This window comes from Apteryx rowi, unplaced genomic scaffold (genome assembly GCF_003343035.1).
Source record: "Apteryx rowi isolate R43461 unplaced genomic scaffold, aptRow1 scaffold_371, whole genome shotgun sequence".
Taxonomy (NCBI): domain Eukaryota; kingdom Metazoa; phylum Chordata; class Aves; order Apterygiformes; family Apterygidae; genus Apteryx; species Apteryx rowi.
The window spans coordinates 787,495-793,494 of record NW_020450208.1 but is presented as its reverse complement, the minus strand read 5'-3'; positions in this window follow the sequence as shown (position 1 = coordinate 793,494).

The following is a 6,000-nucleotide window of genomic DNA, read 5'->3' as shown; positions in this document are numbered from 1 at the left end:
ACTGAAACACAGACAATTCCATCTGAACATGAGGAAAAACTTTTTCACTGTGAGGGTGACAGAGCACTGGAAGAGGTTGCCCAGAGAGGCTGTGGAGTCTCCTTCTCTGGAGATATTCAAAACCTGCCTGGACGCGATCCTGTGCAACGTGCTCTAGGTGACCCTGCTTGAGCAGGGGGCTTGGACTAGATGATCTCCAGAGGTCCCTTCCAACCTCAGCGATTCTGTGATTCTGTGATGAAGAAATTCACTCACTGAAAGCTCAGATACTCAAACTCTGAAGAGCTAAAGTATAAGAATAATAAATAGATGAAATCTGCTTCCCACAGAAAGAGGGCTATTGAAAGAAAGATGATTCTCCTCCTTCTCTTATAGGTCATTTCAGCATATAGCTTAATTCCTTAATAACACTTTCAAAGGTATACTGAAACCTCCAGACTTCTTAAATGTTAGGTCAGACCCTGCATGCTGAGCCTTGACCTAGCCTGTCCCAACTCTGCTATGTGCAAGATCAGCTTATAGAAAATTGCTTTGGTGCCCAAGATAAGTAACAATATCTGCCACACAATCAGCAAATCCCCACATAAGATCCGCACAARCCCCAAATTAGGGGGAAAGCCTTGCCCTAGATTTTGGTACTGAGACGAATTTCACTCTGAGAGGAAACATTACTGAGAACAATGACAAGCAGAAAGATAGCTCTCCAAACAATTTTATATGAAAGATATTGAATCATTATTTTATTTACAGATCTTTTGAAATTTCTGTCTTTGAATGAGTACTTATGTACATAAACACACACACCCTTTCTTAAATCACAGGAAAGAGGTTTTTCCCAGGTTTTATTTGACAAGTTTACCTTCTCTGAAGTCTTGCTTCACCCCTCGGGAACTACAACACAAGCTCATAACAGCATATTGCAAACTTTTAAAGCTATTATTTAGATTGTTTGGGAGAAAAATCTGGGGTATAAAATACCTAATCCTTAGGAAGCCCTTGGGTATATTCTGATTCTAGTCTTGTTCCTGTAAAAACCAAAGTTTCACTCCCAGAGAATGCAACAAACCAGAAACAACTGAGTATACAAGGCAGCAGCATCCTCCCAACCAGCATCAATATAGAAAGAAAAATGAAAACTAGTACACAAAGAGGCTAAGAAGCACCATCTATCTGTCTGGCTCTCATTCTGATACCAGTTCTGCTTCCAGCATTTAGTAAATATTTGCTTTTACTGCTGTGCTATGGCCACATGAAAACTCAGGTTGTCAATAAAATGTCATTAAGTACCGTTTCCCAAGACATGTGTTTGAAAGTTTAGTTTAAAGGTATGACTGACTCAGTTAGCCTTTCCATATTACTACAAATGCAGATATTCTAATGGGCCAATGTAGGAAGCCACTGCATGTTTCATGCCATACTTCTACATCTTGCTTTAACCTTCCAGTGTAAGTATGCTTAGAAGTACCAAAATGTCAGTACCAAAAAATGAAATCCACACCAAAAACCTTGGCTATAATGAAAGCAATGAGATTTTCATTTGCTTTCACTTGAAGAGCACTGGTTAAAAGATAAAAATGAAGTTCTTTAAGAAGCTTACAAAATAAGCACATATGCATTCCTAGCAGATGTCTGTGCCACAGAATGCAGACCAATTTACAGATAATACTTAACCTTGCTTTAAATGATCTAGCCTGAGTACCCAAGCCTCAGTAGCACGAAGCTCTGTGCAGACTAATTTATCCTGCTGAAATGTAATTTATCTTGACTCAGTGTAGTCCCAATGAAATAAGTGGTGCACCCTGTCAAGCAAAACGCTACTCACTGTGTAAGGAACGTTAGAGCCTTTCCCTCTGTTCCTGCATTGCCACAGCTGTGTTTCAACTAAGAAATCATCTCTCCATCTTTCTCCCTATTTGGTGTCAAAATTAGCCCTGACTACCATATACAGAAAGCAGAATAAAAGCAAAGCAAGTCCCCTTCTATCCATAAAACAGTTGTTGTTATACCTAATAATCAGTATTCAAGAATGTGTACTTTTTAAAAACATCACCACTGAAACATTATCAATCCACCAGTGCATTTCTATATATGGCTGTGGGCATGCTCTATCTTGCTTATGAGGAAGTACTTTCTGTGTAAATGAATTGCTTCTTCTTGAACTGTCAAATGTATAAAGCATACAAAGCAGCTACAAAATAGCCAATAATAGCGTATTATCTCATAAACCCGATCTTCATTAGGAATAATTCAGGAAAGCATTATGCTGCATGTAGAATAATTGAAATTATGACTTTCTGATAGAATAATAGGGGTTTGTCATATTTATAATATGTAGACAACAAAAAAAGCTTTTGGTCCTAAAATGTCCCATAGATAATTTAAATGCATAAAATTTTTGCAGTTATGAATTAAAGCTTGGAGACTTGAAAATCTTGCCTGATGAACAAGTTTAATACTCTGTGTACAGAGGAGAGGGATTGTATGCCAAAGCAGGAAAGGAGAGGCTGACACTTTAACCCATCTTCACATTCTCAGAATTTTAAAATTAGTCCTGAGCCAACTCAGGGCTTCTGCCTTATGCTATATTATTCTCTGTAGCCAAGAATAACTGGAAAACAGCAGACAAAGCAATAACATGGCAGACAGTGAGAGGCTTGGCGTACCAGCCTTTTACTACAAAAGAACTGTCTGATGGAAGAGATATTCTCAGTGGAGATTTCTGCTTTCTTTCCTGCACTGAAGAAGTAGAGAGAAGGCAGGGTGAAGTGTGAAATCAAACACCAACTGTTGCATTGGCACTTTGGAACTCAGAATATGGTTCCTCCATTTTGTCCATAGCTTTTTAACTGAACCACAAAATAATTTCAGTGAAACAATTTGGGAGTCTGATCTGGCTCTCTCAGAATTCAGCAACAACATTATTATTCCCTTATGTGAGGAGAGCAATCAAACTTTTAGGTAGTATTTTGCTCCATTTATCCACCCCTAAAATGGTGTTCCCCAAGGAAGAGTTCTCATGTGGTTTTTCCTGTGTACTTCAGCAACTCATAAAAATTTTGCTCCATAATCTCAGTTTTCGTGCTTCAAAAAGCAGTAATGATACTTTCCTACCTCAATAGCACAATGCAAGTTCTGAGTACATATCTGATTGACATACACTTAAGAAAATTAACCTTTGTCATGTACTATTCACTCACCAGCACTGAGTACAGGAGCAAAGCACTGACTTCACTAAGCCATTCGCACATACTTGACACTAGTTGGTAGTTGATGCTTTTCAGGAAGATGCAAAACATTGCAAAGTGAAACAACTGCATTAGTCTTAGACCTCTTGAAAATCTCTCTAAGAGACAAGATTCAACCCTCCTTCCTCTAAACTGAAATTCCAGCATGAAAAAATATACTAGATTATTCTTCCCTCTGTATGTGGTATGCTCAATTAGGTTTTAGTCAGTACATGTTCAAATGCAGGAAATCTATCTTTTTGCTAAGGAGCAAGGATGAGAAGGATATTGAGATTATGGATTTCAGAGAAAAAGACAGACTGCTGCCTAAAACTGTCTGCACCTTCTGTAGACCTCTCCAAGCTCAGTCCAGGGGATACTTGCAGAATTGTAGCTGGGACTACTACCACTGGCTCCTCTCAAATAGTAACCTGGGGTGACAGCCTAGTTTGTACAGYCCACAGTGAACTCCATGTTATCCATATTATAACCCATGTTATCTTTCTTTAGTGTTTTTCTTAATCAAAAGAACAAAAGCCATAGAACATCCTCACTTTTCAGCATGAAAAGCATTTACATTCTAATACTTGTTAGACAGTAGGTAGTTCATTCCAGAGAGCAGTACAGGTTTCATGGACTCTCAGCGGGCCCCAAAACATTGACATCCAAGCACAGACAGCTCCAAGATATCAAATCGAATTAATAGCTATATTGTTATTCATAGAAAAGTTTTGTTATTTTAAAGGGTTTCTTGAATTTAGCAAATTAAAATTGTTTTTACCCTCTGAGACTAGAACAAATAGATTCATGTTACTAAGGAAACCTGTCTGTGCAACTGCCTAGATAAGAAAATAGAAACCAAAAATCTCTAAATCTATCCATAATAAGGTTATTTTCTCTCCTAATATTTGGGGTATACACAAAAGCATGACTACATTTTACAAAGGAACTCACTGGGATGACCTACATAACTCATTCATGGCTTTGCTGCTTATGAATCTTTGATACATCTACCCAAAAGAGATGTCAGTAAAACATTTACACCACACCATCCTATCCAATGTTCTGTATTTATGATAAATGCAAGCTGTACCTTCAAGTAGCCAGAATTTCAATACAGGAGCTTTTCAGCGCTGAATGGAATTTCTGCTGCTATCTTCTCATAAAAGCAAATTGCAAGATCCAAAACCAGGAACAGACTATATTAAATCTCAAACATTCCTTAGGCAAATATGTAAGTATGTAATGGGGATAAAAGCTGAATATATAAATCCAAGATGTGAAAAAGAACAAAATATGCTCAAAATATTTAAAATCGCTGGCAGACAATCTACCTGTTTAATGTCAGACTACCAACTAAAAGATAAGGCAAATAAGGGGGAAAAAATCATCTTTTCAAAATACAGAAAAGAATATCCTAAACCAAAAAAAAAAAAACAAACACCTGCACATGCAGTGTTCTTCATATGCCAAAGCCTATCTATGTATCCATCAGTCAATGTATCTACAGGAAATATCTGCAACTCCACCTCTGTACTGGGAACCAACTAAAATATTAACATATAAAATAAAGATGAAAAAACAGCGGTATTTACTGACATCAGAATACCTAGGTTCAACCATGCTCTGTAGCTATTGAGTCCAAAACAGGTTTTTAGGTACAGCTGATTGTATTTTATTAGGCTAAATGCTGCTGCTGGCCAAACTAGCAAGCATTCAGGCACAGGAATCCTTCCCCAGGTAATGAAAGATGGTACAAATTTGCAGCTATACCAGCTGGTCTAACAAAAAAGTACTAATACTTTTTAAAAGCATGTTTTGCTTGTCTCATTAGACCTTTGTTGCTATAGCAAAATGCCACTACCTCTATCCAGACGTTTCTACCATTTTTATTTACTTTAACACAATTACTAGGATTTGATGAAAGCTGTATTAATTTAACAATGCAGTCATCTATTCAAACTATTACCCAATTTTTCAACAAAACTCAACAGGAAAAACATTCTGAAGTGTATTTCAATAAACCTGAAAATCACCTCTTACTTTTTTTTTATCTTCCAGGATATGCATGAGGTTTTGGGGGATGCTTTCAAACTAATTTGTCCACAACTAACATTAGATTTTAAATGTCTGTGAAAGCAGTTGTTCTCTAAACCAGAGAAATACATAATAAGTGAATGCAAGTTTACTGTGCAAAATACTTTCAGTTAATTTTGGAAGAGAAGAGCTAAAAAAATAATTCCAATAAAAATAAAAGGAAAATAACAGAATGTGCAAGCCACAGTACAAGAGTGAATGGAATTTTTAAACTTAGGTTAAGTAAAAGTTTTAAGTAATTGATAAATAAGAGTGCTTTTTAGAATATTAAGCAGATGCTTAATAATCTCAATGGAAAACTGAAGTGGTATACCAGATAGCAAAATTTCAGATTATTAGCAGAATATCAATGCAAATTCAAAGTAAAAATATAAACATGGTTCAATTGCATGTGTGAATTTAGATGGAAACTATTTTCTATGAATTTTGTTATGTAGGAATAGTTTAGGCAGTGACCTTGTAAAAAAAGACGCAAGTTTGGCCATCTTTGAGTGGTTGACTTTCATTTCTGAAGCATTTTGGTCTCAGTTAAAGTCTGTGTACTGAAAATGTGCTTGACATTGAGCAAATTATGTTGTATAACATAGTCTTATAATAATCAGCATTTAATTAAAAGTCAAACAATGCAATTCATGCAAATAAAGCTCTAGGTTACCCGGAGAATGAAATTATTCTAAGT